Source organism: Conger conger, chromosome 2 (assembly GCF_963514075.1).
Source record: "Conger conger chromosome 2, fConCon1.1, whole genome shotgun sequence".
Lineage (NCBI taxonomy): Eukaryota > Metazoa > Chordata > Actinopteri > Anguilliformes > Congridae > Conger > Conger conger.
The window spans coordinates 44394406-44412569 of NC_083761.1; positions in this window are offsets into that span (position 1 = coordinate 44394406).

Genomic DNA, 18164 nt, shown 5'->3' on the forward strand with positions numbered 1-18164 from the left:
ACCTTTTTTAACCAACACGCGAACGTGTTCGTCACTAAATCCCAGGGAGAACAGAAATAGGGATACCCAGCTAGGGACAGGACTTCTCCCGGAACAATGGGAGGAATAAAATTAAACAAACCAATCTTCGAAATCGCAAAAAGTAGCTCAAAAACGGCTAGAGAACGTAAAACAACCCTTAATAACCAGGGCGAACCAATAACTTTGGTACCGTGCCAAATAGCTGGGCACTAAGTGAAAACCAAAATAAAATACAACCTAGCGAGAAAAGCTAGGCACAAAAATAAAAACCTCGAGACGCAGCTCGGGATAAAAATGCAAACCAAAATACAACACCAGGGACAACGTCCCTCTACCATCGACTCACACGAGTCCAAAAGAAAAAACAAAACCCTTGAGGAAGGCGCCAGCACACACAACACTTCCAGCTGTACGCCTTCCTTACCTTTTAGATATTTCTCTTTCTTAGCAATGAGAGAATTATCCACCGGCACCGTACCTGACTCGTATAGGTTTAGAGTCTACCGGGCGCTTTACCGGCTTTGTGCCAAGGGCGAACGGTTGAACACAAAAGCACTGAAAACTAGTCCATGCTGGTCTTAAATACTCTCCAGGGAGGTAATTCCCCTGGAGTAAACGAGGAACAGGTGGAAACAATGATCCTCGGCCCTCTCGTGGCACCAGTGAGAATTACCTCCCACCATGACAGGACCCCCCTACTAAGGAGCGACCCCAGACGCTCCTTTAGCCCCCCGCCTGTGAAACTCACGAATCAGTTCGGGGTCTAAAATATCCCTAGAGGGAACCCAACAGCGTTCCTCCGGCCCAAATCTATTCCTTCCCAATCTATAAGGTATTGTCTCCCTCTGCCTACGCGACGTTCCGCCAGGATGCGACGGACGGTGTAGACCGGGCCCCCGTCAATTAATCGAGGAGGTGGTGGAGGAACTTCCGCAGGTGCCAGTACGCTCGTCGACACGGGCTTGAGACGGGAAACATGGAAGGTAGGGTGGATCCTCATAGAGCGAGGCAACTGGAGGCGCACCGTGACGGGGTTGATCTTCCTGATAATTCTAAAAGGTCCCACGTATCGAGGGGCAAGCTTACGCGACTCGACCCTCAATGGCAGATCGCGTGTGGACAGCCATACCCGCTGCCCCACCCTATAGCAGGGCGCTGATCGACGACGCCTGTCGGCCAGCCTTTTCTGGTTGGCCGTAGCCCTTAAAAGAGCCACTCGCACTTTCCTCCATGTGGCCCGGCACCGCCGAACAAAGGCCTCAGCAGAGGGCACTTCGCCCCCTCTCTCTAGCTCCGGGAACAGTGGCGGGGGATAGCCAAATTGTACCTCAAAACGGTGAGAGACCTGTGGACACATTTAGTAACGTATTGTGGGCGTACTCCGCCCACGTGAGCTGGCGGCTCCATGATGTGGGGTTGTCCATAGCCAGACACCGGAGCGTGTTCTCGAGAGTTTGGTTAGTGCGTTCTGTCTGCCCGTTGGTCTCTGGGTGGAAGCCAGACGAAAGGCTCACCGAGGCCCCCAACAGAGAACAGAACGCACGCCAGAACCGGGAAGCGAACTGGGGTCCGCGATCAGAAACCACGTCCTGTGGGAGACCGTGAAGTCTAAACACATGATCTACCACCAACCTAGCGGTCTCCCCTGCCGATGGTAATCTTGGCAGTGCCACAAAATGAGCCGCCTTGGAAAAAGGGTCCACCACCACTAGAATGACCGTTTTACCGTCCGATGGTGGCAACCCCGTGATAAAGTCTAGTGCGATGTGACTCCATGGGCGCTTAGGGATGGGTAACGGACGTAGCCACCCTGATGGTGGTCGGTGGGAGCCCTTGCTGCGTGCGCAAACTGGACACGCGGCTACGAATTCACGGACATCCTTTTCCATCCCGGGCCACCAGAACCGTCGAGACACCAAATCTTTGGTGCGGTGGACCCCGGGGTGCCCCGCCAGCCGTGAGGCATGTCCCCATTGTAGTACTTGGGAACGGACCCCCGCAGGCACAAAAAGGCCACTAGGTGGACCCCCCCCTGGACCCGGATCTTGGCGCAGTGCTCTCCGCACTGCCGACTCCACCTTCCAAACCACAGGCGCCACAATTTGAACCCCGGACAGAATGGGTTCAGGCTCGTGCTCCCTATCCGCCTTGTCAAAAACCAAGCCAGATGCCCTCTCACAGGTTTTCTTGGATCCGGGGCGGTACGTCATAGTAAATGAAAAACGCGCGAAAAACAGCGCCCAGCGGGCCTGGCACGAGTTGCGAGTCTTAGCCGATTGAACATATTCCAAGTTTTTATGATCCGTCCACACTGTGAACGGATGCTCCGCCCCCTCCAGCCAATGCCGCCACTCCTCCAAAGCTAGTTTGACCGCTAGCAGCTCCCTGTCTCCCACATCGTTGAGACAAAATAGCCCCTACCCCCAGCTCAGAGGCGTCAACCTCTACAATGAATGGTAGGGAGGGGTTCGGAGTTATTAAAATAGGTTCCGAACAGAACCTATTCTTCAACTCAATGAACGCAGCTTCCGCACGAGCTGTCCATACAAAACGCGTCGGGGCCTTCTTTGTGAGCGCGGTAATGGGTGCGACTACGGTGCTAAAATTCCCGATAAAACGACGATAAAAATTGGCAAAGCCTAGGAACCTCTGCACTTGCTTAACCGATTCCGGGGTAGGCCAATTTTTTACAGCAGAGATTTTATTCTGGTCCGTCTGTTTTACCCGCAGATACAATGAACCCCAGGAAAGATACTGAATTAGCGTGAAACACGCACTTTTCAGCCTTCACAAAAAGGCGAGCCTCCAAAAGACGCGACAACACTAGCCTCACGTGGCGAATATGCTCAGAGATAGTGGCGGAGAAGATCAGGATATCATCCAGATAGACAAATACAAACCTCTCCAGCATTTCTCTGAGCACATCATTTACTAATGCCTGAAACACTGCAGGGGCGTTGGTAAGACCGAATGGCATGACGCGATACTCATAATGGCCAGAGTGTGTGTTAAACGCGGTCTTCCATTCATCGCCCTCTCGTATGCGTACCAAATTGTACGCATTACGGAGATCTAATTTTGTGAACACCGATGCCGCCTGCAGGCGCTCAAACGCAGAGTTCATCAGTGGTAAGGGATATCTATTTTTAACTGTGATCGCGTTTAGTCCCCGGTAATCAATACATGGCCTAAGACTGCCGTCTTTTTTTTTTTAACAAAAAAAAATCCCGCTCCCGCTGGTGACGAAGATGGTCTGATAAAACCATTCGCTAAGGCTTCGCGAATGTATTCTTTCATTGCCTTGCTCTCAGGCACTGACAAAGAATAGTGTGCGCCCCGGGGTGGGACTGTCCCTGGGTGTAACTCGATTACAGTCGTATGACCGATGCGGTGGTAGTGTGGTCGCGCGCTGCTTGCTGAATACTTCTGCCAGCTCGCCATATACCCTCGGAACGTTGGTTGGTAGCGGAAATTCGATAGCCCCAACCATACGTTCCTCACCCCCACTACCTGTGGTCTGAAAAAAGCTCTCAGTGTCCCAATCAGAGCCCTCACTGCCCTCCCCGTCGTCAGTAAGACGATTCCAATCACACATGGAGTCCCACTCCAGGCTCCCCTCCTGCTCCTCCTCCTCCTCAGGCACCCTGACACTAGGATTATGGGGCTCCCTAGCCTCCTCCTCGTCCAATTCGGACCCTATGTCAGTCTGAATAGGAGGGGTCGAGGAGTTATACACATGATTGGAGTGCTGCGGACCCCACCGGGACACCGGGTTGCTCCCGTTACCCCAGTTAATTTGTGGCTGATGCTTTACCAACCAGACATGTCCTAAAATAATCGGATAAACCGGAGATTCCACCAAATAAAAATATATACGTTCCCGGTGCCCCCCAAACGGGATACGCATAGCCACTCGCTCCGTTTTGTGACGAACCACCCCGGAACCCAACGGGCGACCGTCCAGCGCCGTAATGGATTGGGGCTGCGGTATAGACCGACCCGGCAGATTATTTTGCCTAGCCCACTGACGGTCAATAAAGTTGTCCGCTGCCCCAGAGTCGATAAAAGCTTCTGTCCTCACTACGGCCCCCTTCCACGTCAGTTTGACGGGAAGCACAGTGCGAAAGCTAATACCTGCACCTGGTCCCACTAGTGGCTCTCGCTCCACTAGTGGGACTGCTCTTTTGCTTTCCGGTCAGGACAGTTTTTTTATTAAGTGCCCTGGCCGTTTACAAAAGAAGCACAACCATTCTCTCCCAGGCCGCCTCCTAGGACGCGCCAGCGTGGTGCTGTCAAGCTGCAAGGGTTCCTCCAATTTGTGTACCCGCCGTCTCCCCTCCGCCTCTGTAAACTGGCTCAGGGAGGGCGGAACCGGCCAATTGAAACCGCCCATTCGGCCAGCTCTCTCTCGCTCACGTTCCCGAACCCGGTTGTCAATACGAATCGCTGTCGATATTAGCGAGCCTAAATTCCCCGGTGGCTCCACTGTGGCCAGCGCGTCCCTGACCGGGTCTGACAATGCGCACGTAAAGAGTGTCATTAGCGGTTCGTCCGCCCACCCCGTCTCCCCTGCCAGAGCCTGGAACGCCACTGAGAACTCTGCCACACTCTGAGTTCCCTGCCTCATCCACGTTAATCGGGCCGCCGCCTCTTTACCCGTGACGTTGTGGTCGAATACTCTTGTCATCTCCTGCATTAGGAGCTGGGAGCTGCTCATTAGGGGGGATTGTGCCCGAATTAGCGGATCTGCCCAGGCCAGAGCGGTCCCGGTCAACAGGGATAAAATAAAAGCTACTCAGGAATCCTCGGTTGAGAATCGTGAGGGTTGGGCTTTAAAAAAAAATTAAGCACTGGGAAAGAAACCCCCTACATCTACCAGCCTCTCCCCCATACCGCAACGGCAACTGTAACTTAGGTTCCCTTATTAGTGGTGAAATGGGCTGGGATGCGGATCCCGTAGATGGGGAGGAAGTGAGTGGTTGGGGGTTGTAGGGATGTGGTGCCTGTGCTTGTGGGGAATGGAACTCGCTTGCCAGTAATCGAAAACTATCGGCAAGCTCCATCAACACATCTTGCTGCCTGCCCAGCCTAGACAGGATCTTGTCCTGCCTCTGAAAGACAATGGTCTGCTGCTTGATGGTCGCTGTCTGCTGGGTGTGCAATTCCTGCAACGCCTGCTCCTGCCTAGCTAGCATAGCCTGCTGAGCGGCTACCACCGCTTCTAGTGGGGAGTCTCCCATCTCCCTTCCAGTACTGGTCGCAGGTCTCTCCATGGTGGCTTTTGTGTTCTGTAGCGTGGGAAGCTAAGCGGAGAGCCAGGGGCGACCAAGGGTAGAACCTTTTTTAACCAACACGCGAATGTGTTCGTCACTAAATCCCAGGGAGAACAGAAATAGGGATACCCAGCTAGGGACAGGACTTCTCCCGGAACAATGGGAGGAATAGAAATTAAACAAACCAATCTTCGAAATCGCAAACAGAAAAGTAGCTCAAAAACAGCTAGAGAACGTAAAACAACCCTTAATAAACAGGGCGAACCAATAACTTTGGTACCGTGCCAAATAGCTGGGCACTAAGTGAAAACCAAAATAAAATACAACCTAGCGAGAAAAGCTAGGCACGAAAATAAAAACCTCGAGACGCAGCTCGGGATAAAAATGCAAACCAAAATACAACACCAGGGACAACGTCCCTCTACCATCGACTCACACGAGTCCAAAAGAAAAAACAAAACCCTTGAGGAAGGCGCCAGCACACACAACACTTCCAGCTGTACGCCTTCCTTACCTTTTAGATATTTCTCTTTCTTAGCAATGAGAGAACCGTACCTGACTCGTATAGGTTTAGCGTCTACCGGGCACTTTACCGGCTTTTTTGCCAAGGGCGAACGGTTGAACACAAAAGCACTGAAAACTAGTCCATGCTGGTCTTAAATACTCTCCAGGAAGGTAATTCCCCTGGAGTAAACGAGGAACAGGTGGAAACAATGATCCTCGGCCCTCTCGTGGCACCAGTGAGAATGACCTCCCACCATGACAAATAATTGAGAAAAGGTTCATGATTGCTTGTTGACTGTTAATCTAGTAGTTACTGTCATTCAAATTACTATGCCATTTGTTAAATTGATTGTCAAGGTAAATCTGTGAATGGCTTCAGACTACATTGTAGGGGTTATTATGTATGTATCAGGCACCAGCAACAGTTGGAGTAATCAATTGCATTGCAATAGAATCTGAGCTAGGCCTTTATGCTCAGTCTTCTCGGTCCTGCCAAAAGCCAAGTTTGGCCGCCTCACATGGAGCAGCAATAATTGGCTCGCTGCTCCAGAGGGAGGGACTTGGCAGGGTTAGTAGATCGCCACACAAAACAAGCACCTCGAGCGCCTCGGAATCAAGGTCACGACTTGGGAGGTGGGCGGTGCATCTAATACTGGCTCTAATTGAATCAGACGGGGTCCAATTGGCTACCAATTTGGGAGAAAAAGAATAAAAAAAAGAATAGAATAAATAAATAAATAAATAAATAACTGCATCACTTCTCTGAGATAGCCAACGCTGTCCTTCCTACAGTTCTATGAGACAATCAGCAGGGAGGTTGTTGAACTTAAGCATGTTGGAGAACTTGCCACGGTTCTTCTTCAGACTTTGGTTGGCTCCTTGCTTCTGATCTCAGACAGCCTTGATCAAGTTTTTATGTAAAAAGTAGTCAATTGCTTACAGTAATTTACTTTTACTTAACTTTACGTTACTTTTACGTTACTTTTTAAAATTAAATACAAAAATGTCTCTGTAAAATTAAATCTTTTGGAAAATGAATATTTGGAAATCTCAAATGTGTTCTTTTATACTAACACACACATATATAATAAAGTCTAGGGTGCCTATGACTTCTGCACAGTACTGTATATAATATATATTTGTAATTGTTAGCTGTAGTTATTTTGCTATTTTTCTGGTATTAATCCCTCTATCACAGTACCATAACCCTCTCCCAGTCTCCCTCCTTCTTCAGCCTGCTCTTTTCCTGCAAATTTTCCTACCTTCTCCATCCCTTCGTGGAGGTGCTACCTAGCTGGCTGGCTAGCTGGGCTAGTTGTATTACCCTTAGAGCTGCAGAGCTTTTTTATTTTTATTTTGTTAAGTTTCCATTTGTATTGCAATCATGCCGAATTTACCCCGGTATGTGTGCTCCCTGGATGCACAAACATTGAGGATGAGGTCAAGGGAAACATTACGGTGTGATTTTTTCAGTTTCCCAAGAATGATGCAATTCAGAAGAAATGAGTGTGTTTTGAAAAGCTATGGATTTATTGGCATGATCAGTGCAAACACCCACTTTGCAATGACATTTCACAAGGCAGGACAGCTTGAACAGTGTGATGCCCTCAATAGCCATTGTCAATAGATAGTAACCATGCCTGTGTGTTTAGTTGTGGTTAGTAACATTACGTTTTTGGAGGAGTTGAGTAGAGTCCCGACCATGCCCATAGAATTCTGAGGTTTTTTTTCAATACAGATTGAAATGTGTATTATTATAGATATTGACCTTATGTGTAGTGGGTGTGTTGTGGGTAACATACCTACACAGGATAATTTATGGTTTATGGTTATTTTACAGGTACAGAAACTATATTCAGTCCGTATAGGTACATGGAATTGCAATATTGCAAGATAGCAATATATGCCCACAAATAAAAAGTAATAGCATTCTGTCAAGTTGAGATTCCTGTAGAGATTGTGTGAAGATAAATCAGCGAAACAGGCAATTTCACCAGGAGTGTCCAAACATTTGCACACATGCATGTACAGTACATAGATGGCACTTGTATATAAGCAGAGAACCTACAAAAAAACTAATGTTACATTTTCTTATCATTAAATTACATTACATTAATGGCATTTGGCAGATGCTCTTATCCAGAACGACGTACAACAAAGTGCATACCCATAACCAGGGATAAGTGCGCTGAAAGACCCTAGAGGGAAGTACAATTTCAACTGCTACCAGTACAACAAAGATAAGGACCAGGGCCAATTTGAATTTTTATTATTTTTATTTATTTATTTATTAACAGAAAAACAAACAAACAAAACGCAAAAGTATGACCAAACCCCTTAACTAGCCAAACACTGCTTACCTAGCCAAACAAAAAATACTGATACACAAAAAAAGACAACAATTAAGGTTTACAGGCAGGTGGGGAGGGACGGGGAGAGGTGCAGCTTGAAGAGGTGCGTCTTCAGTTTGCGCTTGAAGGTGGGAAGAGATTCTACAGTTCTGACCTCAACGGGGAGTTCGTTCCACCACCGTGGAGCCAGAACAGACAGTAGTCGTGAGTGTGAGGTGGAAGTTCAGAGAGGGGGAGGTGCCAAGCGGCCTGGGGAGGCTGACCGAAGAGGTCTGGCAGGGGAGTAGGGTCTGATGATTTTTTGTAGGTAAGCTGGGGAAGACCCCTTAACTGCTTGGAAGGCTAGCACCAATGTTTTGAATTTGACAGGCAGCCAGTGGAGGGAAGTCAGCAGGGGCGTGACATGTGAGTATTTGGGAAGGTTGAAGACCAGACAAGCTGCTGCATTCTGGATAAGCTGGAGGGGTCTGATGGCGGACGCTGGGAGGCCAGCCAAGAGGGAATTGCAGTAGTCCAGGCGGGACAGAACCATTGCTTGGACCAGGAGCTGGGTCGAGTAGGGGGTCAGAAAGGGGCGGATTCTCCGTATGTTGTATAGGAAGAACCTGCATGACCGGGTCACCGCCGCAATGTTCTCGGAGAGGGCCAGTCTGCTGTCCATCACCACGCCGAGGTTCCTTGCACTGGGTAATGGTGTAAGTGTGGTATCCCCGAGGGAAATTGAGAGATCCAGATGGGGAGAGGTAATAGCAGGGATGAGCTTTAGATGGTGGTTGTCCATCCAGCTCTGGATGTCACTCAGGCAAGCAGAGATACGGACTGAAACCTGTGTATCAGATGGTGGGAATGAGATGAAGAGTTGGATATCGTCCGCATAGCAGTGGTAGGATAGACCATGTGCAGAGATCACAGGGCCAAGGGAACGAGTGTAAAGAGAAAAAAGAAGCAGGCCTAGGACTGAGCCCTGGGGAACTCCTGTGGCAAGGGGCCGAGGTGTCGATACCGTACCAGCCCAGGCAACCTGGAAGGAGCGACCAGAGAGGTAGGACTCAATCCAGTTCAGGGCTGTGCCACAGATGCCTGTTGATGACAGGGCGGACAGGAGGATGGAGTGATCCACAGTGTCGAAGGCAGCAGAGAGATCTAGAAGAATGAGGACAGAGGAGAGGGAGGCTGCTTGTGCAGCATGGAGTGATTCACTGACAGAGAGGAGCGTGGTCTCTGTCGAGTGGCCAGATCTTAAGCCAGACTGGTGGGGGTGTAGCAGGTTGTTGTTAGAAAAGAAAGAAGAAAGTTGACTAGAAGCGGCTCGTTCTATGGTTTTAGATAGAAAAGGAAGAAGAGATACCGGGCGGTAGTTCTGGATGATGGAGGGATCCAAAGTAGGCTTTTTTAGCACCGGCGTGATGTGGGCCCTCTTGGAGGATGCTGGAAAACAGCCAGAAGACAGGGAGGAGTTAACAAGGGAGGTGACAAATGGGAGAATGTCAGGGGTGATAGTCTGGAGAAGAGAAGAGGGGATAGGGTCAAGGGCACAGGTTGTAGGGCGGTGGGAGAGCAGGAGTTGAGAAACATCAGAGTCTGTAAGGGGGGAGAAAGTGGAAAAGGAAGTGATGGGCCTAGAGAGGGGGAAGGGCACAGAGAGGGGGGCGGTGGTTGTAAAGGATCTGCTGATTTCTGTGACCTTCTCATCGAAAAAAATCAGCAAAGTCATCAGCAGCGAAGGAGGACTGAGGTGGAGGAGGCGGTGTGTTGAGGAGAGAGGAGAAAATAGAGAACAGTTTCCGTGGGTTAGAAGTGGAGTTCTGAATTTGTGTTTGATAGTATTTTACTTTGGCGGCAGTGACAGTGGAGGAGAATGCCGCCAGGAGAGACTGCTAAGTTTTGAGGTCTGAAGGGTCTCTGGATTTTCCCCACTTCCTCTCCGCTGTGCGGAGGCTGGCCCTGGAGGTACGAAGGGCATCAGATATCCAAGGACTGGGAGGGGATGTGCGAGGTGGCTTTGAGACAGGGGGACAGAGAGAGTCAAAGGCGGAGGAGAGAGATGAAAGGAGGGTGGCAGATGCAGAGTCAGTGGGGAGTTTGGAGAAGGATTCGAGAGGGGGGAGTGAGGCGGTGACAGTGGTGACAAAGGAAGAGGGTGAGAGGGAGTGGAGGTTACGGCGGGCTGAGGAAGTGTGTGTTGGAGGAGGGGGAGGAGGATGGGGAGAAAGAGGGAGGGAGAATGAGATGAAGTGGTGATCAGATGTATGCAGAGGGGTAACCGTGAAATCAGAGCATGAGCAGTTCCTCACAAAGACAAGGTCTAGGACATTGCCTGCCTTGTGGGTTGGAGGAGAGTGTTGCAGGGAGAGGCCGAAGGAGTGGAGTAGTGGTGGGAAGGCAGCAGCCTGGGAGGCTTCAAGGTGGATGTTGAAGTCTCCAAGGAGAATCAGTGGGGTGCCATCCTCAGGGAAGGAGCTGAGAAGGGTGTCTAGCTCATCAAGGAAGCTTCCCAGGGGCCCTGGAGAACGATAGATAACTGCAATAAAAAGGTTAGTATGGTGGGATACTGCAACAGAATGGAATTCAAAAGTGGATATGGACAGTTCAGAGAGGGGGAGAACAGAGAATTTCCATGAGGGGGAAATTAAAAGACCAGTATCACCGCCACGGCTGGAAGGCCGGGGAGTGTGAGAGAAGGAGAAGGAGGATGAGTGGGCAGCGGGAGTGGCGGTGTTGTCAGGTGTGATCCAGGTCTCAGTTAGGGCAAGGAATTGTAGGGACTGGAGGGAGGCATATGCGGGGATGAAGTCAGCCTTCCGAGTGGCAGACTGGCAGTTCCATAGTCCCGCTGTGACCACAAAGTCCTCACAGGGGGTCAGCGGGGGTTGCTGAGGTTGGAGAGGTTCCGACGCCATGGAGGCCCACGTCACAGGGGGTGTCTTTGAGGGAGAGAGCAGACTGGGATGGGGTGAAACATAACATAACAAACTGGGACGGAGTGATGCTAGCATCGCTCTAAGCACACCTATTTCAATCGCCTACAATCGCTTACAAGCAATATCAAATCAAAGCTAATCTAATCACAAATTCCAGTGCTATTTAAAACAAACGTTCAATCACTTGACAGGTATGCAACCAGTTTCAGTGATTAACACAGCGATAAAAACAAACTAGCTCCAGCCCTAACCTCTGCTGTTTAAATATCATTTTCATTTACAGTGGGCTCTGTTACGTTTCTCAGGCGTCCAGGGGTAGGAGGGAGTACGCAACAAAATAATAATTAAATAAAATGACCGGGAGAATATATTTGATCGAACAGACCAGATTTGAGGTGCAATAAAAGTGTATTTACAAAAGCACAGTGGAGGTGCTATTTACAGATTTCAAACAAGTATACACAAGACAAAGACACATGGGGTACGAGGCCAAGGGACCTGGGTGTTGCCAAATCAATGAAATTAACAAAACCAAATAGAGCTGAAAACAAAATACATACTAACTGTTCACGTAACAAAATAATATATATCTACTCTATAACCCAAAATTACATAGGTGGCAATCACCCCTTTCCTAAGGTGTCTAAACAATTGTTCACCCTACGTGCAGCAACAGTGTATAGAGGCCTCTGTCTTACCTGCCCCAGGGCCTATACACGGACAACCACATTCACACAAGTAGGAGAACAGATAAACAACATACATCGACAGGGTTCTCAATCGAATGAGTCACCAAGCCTAGCATAGCCCACATGGGGCAGCCAACACGCAGCTTATGTAAACAGAGGAGGGACGTGATTGGTGGAGGTGGGACCAGGATAATGATGACTGACAGCAGGGACAGCGAATGGAAATGGTTGATGGCTTCACCTGTAGAGTTTAAGGGGGGAAACAGACATACAATGTGGAACGTAACAGGCTCGAGAATTATTGGAACCTTTAATAAAAATCGAAAAAAAAGGCTGCATATAATAAACAACATTGATAATGATGATGATGATGATTTTCTGTTCAAACATATGGGAAATCTATAGAGTATACTTTTCCTCTCAATTTTCAATGTATTTTATTTAGTAATCAAATTTTTTCGGAAACAATTTCAATTTAAGAATTGAAGAGAGGTTGTGTCTTGGGGTCACCAAAAAAGAAATACACACAATGGCACCCCCATACCAGCAAACTATTTCGAATGGTGGCTAAAGACAGCCCTTATTGAGCACAATAAACAAAACCAAGCATCTTAACTTTGCCAAACCTCATTGGAATTATGACTGGAAGAGAGTGCTATGGTAAAATGAGGCCAAAATTGCACCTCATACCTATTGTCAAATATGGTGGTGGGTCATTGATGTTTTGGAGAAGTTTTGCTGCCAGTAGTCCAGCAGCACCAGTTAAGATCAATGGCCAAGCCTCATAGGTTATCCAAGCATACATGAAAATCCACACATAAATGGTTAAGTAAAAACAATAATCAAGTTCTGCAACGGCCATCTCAGTCTCCAGACTTAAATCCCATGAAAAAACTGTGGTCTGAACTGAAGAGGGGGGTGTCCCAAGGATACAAATGATTGCGAAAAGTTCTGCTTGGAGGAATGGTCAAGAATTCCTCCAAATGTGTTCTCTAACCTTATTACAAATTATATGAAGACTCATGGGTGTCATCTTTGCCAGGGGTATTTGCTCAAAGGATGAACCGAGGGGTGCCAATTTTATATATTAACCTATTTTTGGGAAACATTTTAATTGGAAAATGTAAGACTGGTTGATTCCATAAAATAATTTATAAAGCGTACTATTTCATGTTGGATTTTTAAGGGTTCCAATAATTCTGGAGCCCACTGTACCCAATTATTGTTTTTTAGATACCCTTAAACTGAACTTAATTCTTGAGTTATCAAGTTGTTATTGTTGTTGCAGTGATAGGATTCATCCTACACAAGACAACTTTACTTCTGGGACCCCCTCTCTGTTGGATTATCTGGGAACCAGTTGTGGGTTCTCACAGTGTACGTGCATGAGTGCGTGCACACACATGTGTCTGTATCTCACTGGGTGTGGTGAACGAGATGTGGAATGACTCTCTCCATCCAGTCCTCATCTTCTCCGGTCACAGGTCATATGTTTTGCGTCACGTACGCTGGACACACCTCACAGTGCTCAGCCAACCGACTGAGTAGGAGTGTCAAAACTCTGCCAGAGCAGTGTCAGAATAGGGCTGTACCTACTGCATGAAGGAAGCCTAGACACACCCTTCCTCTAAGGCTGCTACCCCTGACCTCTGGGAGCAATAACTCAAACTCTTGCCCTACAGCCAATGTATTCAGCTTAGCCAGTGGGGTTTATTGGGGTTATGTAATTTTGAACATATGCCAGCTTCCTCAAAATGGCTGAATCTTCAGCTGGAATTCAATGTAATTATTAGAATGAAATAATATTAGATCAGTATCATCGTTCTAAGATCTTTCTCAAGGACCGAAACAACTGCCGAAAAATAATAATTGGAAAATAATTAGAAAATAGTAAAGAATAATAAAATAAGAAATTGACATCCAGACAAAAAGGAAAGTAAAAAGTTTTTTTTTTTTGGTTTTTTTTACGGATTAGACATGATCTATTTAAAAAATAGATCTGTAGAAAGATCAGCATAGAGATGCTGTAGAATTCATATGACTGAGACTATTATGTGTATGTATAAGCTACTGAATGCCTAAAATTTCCCTCGGGATGAATAAAGTATCTATCTATCTATCTATTTATCTTTTATACAGATGATGTCCCCCATTTTGAAGATTTTTTATCACCGAGATTTAGCTCAACAGCAGTTCAGTTAAAGAGGATGTTTTTACAGAACAAACTATTATGCAGGTTTGGTTTCATTATTGGTAATCATCCATCCATCCACTATCTATCCCATTTATTCCTGGTCAGGGTTGCAGGGGATGTTGGAGCCTATCCCAGCAAGTGTTGGGCGAGAGGCAGGAATGCACCCAGGACAGGTCACCGATCCACACACATTCACCCACACACTCACACCTAGGGGCAATTTAGGCTCTCCAATTAATCTAACCTGCGTGTCTTCGGACTGTAATAGGAAATCAGAAGAAAGAAGAAACCCACGTGGACATGGGGAGAACATGCAAAATCTGCACATGCAATATCTATTGGTAACAATTGGTGAAAATTGGTATTAGGATGTAATTTCTGGGTATAACGTCACTCTGCAACTTTTCTTTTAATGCATAGTTAAATGTGTCCATACATACACTCAGTGAGCATTTTATTAGGTATTTATTAGACTTATTTTTTAGACTTCTACTGCTGTAGCCTATCCACTTAGAGTTATGTGTGTGAGTGTGTTCAGAGATGCTCTTCTGCATACCACTGTTGTTATGTGTGGATATTTGTGTTACTGTAACCTTACTGTCAGCTTTGACCAGTCTGGTCATTCTCCTCTGATGTCTCTTATTAACAAGGCATTTCTCTCTGCAGAACTACTGCTCACTGGGTTTTTTAAAGTTTTTAGCACCAATCTTTGCAAACTCTCGAGACTATTTTGCATTAAAATCCAGGGGATCAGCTTCTGAGACACTCAAACCACTCAGTCTGCCACCAACAATCATTCCACGGTCAAAGTAACTTGGATCACATTTTTCCCCCATTCTGATGGTTGATGTGAACATTAACTGAAGCTCCTGACCCATATCTACACGAGTGTATGCATTGCAATGCTGCCACACAATTGGCCGATTAGATAATCGCATGAATAAGTAAACTTTTTCCTAATAAAGTGCTTGGTGAGTGTAGGAACAGTGATTCACACACAAAATGCCAAAGAAGGGTGTCCGGCTGTACACATATTCATGGCAGCATGAGGAGGGTATGAATGAATGGATTTATAACACTCCAAACAGGAGTCAGGATTTAAATAGAATAACCTGTCCCCCCCCTTTCACACCCAAGCCAAGCCGAGTGTAACCCTTGTAATTCCCAGGTCATGAGCAGGGTCATGAACCCAGGTCAAAAAATGTACAAAATATTTTAGTTTACCCTTTCACACCAACGCCAATCTTGGGATTTATTCGGGTGGTTATTTCAGTGTGAAATGGGTAAGACAGATCACTTGCAGAAGGCAACATTCAAATTGGTTATGTTAATTCAATTGCTAACATGAAAGGCACTTTTGACTTCAAACAGAATGTGTTAACTCTCAATTAACTCTATTAATTCAAAGTCACATAGGTGGGGTACATAACATGGTTGTGCCATAGGTGGGGTAAACAAAAATGACACAATAGGTGATTAATTATCATGGTAAAAATATTGTACATATATTTATATACAATGGTAAAGAAATAAGTCAAGCTATTTTTTCCTGTAAGCTCACATTTTAGTGTGGCTAAGCATTGGCGCTACTGCAGCTAATTATTCAGCGGGTCCATAGCAAACTAATGGTAGGCAACATGGCTGAATGAGTTTGAATACTATTTGTGCCTTGGTGTTCATTGTTTAAACAGGCATGGATGAGATGACCTTCAGCATTATTAAACTGTGGTTCGAGAACCAGTATCTCTTCATGGGACAGTGGAAAGCATATTCAAGTATTCCTATATTTACGTGGTGACACAGTCTTGCTATTAGCGATGATAATGGCGTCATGTTGGCACTATGAGGCAGATGTAAAAGTTAGCTAGCCAGCTGTCAAATTTCAGCTAACAATGTAGATAGAGTTCAAGCTACACTTGGAGTTGAATGGAATTAAATCATTTAACTGATTACTTTCTTCCATTCAACTCCAAGGGTAGCTGGTATTTTTATCCTCATTGTTGCTGCTGCCTCTTCTGTGCACCTTGGTAGTTGAGCGAAGTGTCAAAGGGAAATTCAGTAAACACAAAACACATTATTGTGTCGTTGATTTTATGAAAAAGGTTATGAAACATCCGTCACCCCTGTGATAATGTAATTGCCCCCTCAAATTTAATAACTGGTTTCACCACCTTAAGCAGCAATAATTGCAAACGAACACAATTTGGTATCAGTCTTTCTATGAGGATGAATTTTAACCCACTATTCTTTAGGCACAAATCACAAATCTCTGCCACAGCATCTCTAAGTCAGGATGTTACTGACTTCACTTAACAAAAATCCAAATTTTAATTTAGATTATTTTCAGTCAATTAGATGTGGACTTATTTGCTTTGGATCATTGTCTTGCTACTGCACATAAAGTAAGCCAATTACATTCAGCTCATGCATAGATAACCAGACATTCTTCCTTCAAGTTGTCCAGGTCCAGAGGCAGCAAAGCATCCACACATCATCACAGTAACATCACCATAATGGGACCTGTATCCTTGAAAAACTTGTACTTTTGACTAATCTGTAAATAGAACATTCTCCCAAAAGGCATGGGGATCACCCAGGCACTTTTTTGCAATTGTGAGATGAGCATTGATATATTTCTTGGTTAGCAGTGGTTTCCACCTTGGTACACTCGCATGGATCCTTTCTCTACCCTTTTTTCTTGACATGGTCATTTCATTGAGTTCTGTTAGCTGTGTAATTGCTTAAATCGGCACTCATCTTACATAAAGTACAACATCACATGTGGCCTCTCTTCTCTAACTGTTCTTGTAACGGAAGTGTGAATATTTAAAAAGTATATAGGTAAGATTCCATTGAATAGTCTATTGAATACATATTCACAGCTGTTCATGTTAGTTGGGAATATTTCTTGCCTCTCTGTGTGCCTGTGGTTTGGGTGGGGTGTGTTGGAGAATGTAAGTGGATAATTGACAACATGCATGTGTGCGGGTTATATGGACAGACTGGCTGTTTCCTGACCAATGAGCAGTTGAACTAGCATTTCCTTTAAATTGCAGCATCAGCTATTCCCGGTTGGCTCTTACACCTGTGAAATCTGTGGGAACAGAGAGACATGAAAATTGTTGGTTTTAATCTTTGAAGAATGTAAGCTTATTATTAAATATCTGTATTTATTATAGGGCTATCTAACAGGGTGGTACAAGTGAAGGTTTATTGTATTAGCAGAGCACTAGTTCAATTCATTGCAGTGGTGTTTAGTATAAGCGTATTGCTTTTTGCAAATCTAAGCCAGTTTGCTTTGTGTCTCCCAACTTGCTCAGGTCTGTGCCACACCACTTAACTAATTGTGCTCAGCATGCTGAGGGGCTTGGAGTAGCCTGTATAAGACTATTGATTTGGTGGTGGGTTCACATTGTTTTAGGAAGGGGAAGGTGGTATGGAACAATTATTGGGTTTTATTTTGCATATGTGTTAAAGTATATTGTTAACTTATATAGGCCTTCATTCCAAATCCCAGCAGCCTGTTGCACCAGTATAGCGTAAGTTTGATCGTGAGTGAGTGTAAAGTCAAGACTAAATGTTGTAACTAGTTAGTTTGAAACTAAAGTTGTGTCTTTGTTCGGTTTACACGTAGTAGGGAGTAGGTGTAAATTTAAGTCTTATCAGTTGGTGCAACTAGTTTAGCCTACATTTGAATTTGCTGTCATGATCCTGGATTTGTCGTGTCTAGGAAACGACAGAGTCCAAATCTTCAATTTGTCGAAAAACATCTTCGCGAGGGAAAAGACGACACCAGGCAGCAAGATCTTCAGGAAAATCAGACTTTATTAGCACACGTGCATAAAGCCGGATCAGCTCTCCAGAACTGAACCCCGACTGGCATTTGTACACCCATTTTATACACAGTTACTCCACCTACAACTCCTCCTCAAACCTCATTCTGGCAAATCACCCACACTTTTCTTATCGTTCGCTTTTATAAGACAAACTAAGCAGCAGTAATCATTGAAAATATACAGACAAACTAAACATTTCATTAATATTCACTTCTAATATACTTTTCTAATATACAGACATACTAAACATTTGATTAATTATTCTCTTCTAAGGGAATAAATGTACGTAGCATTCTTTGCTCTCATTTCAACAGTTTTCACTGTGGTTTCTTGCGTTTTCATATGCTCAGCTGTAATTAATGTTCTAGGTCAAAT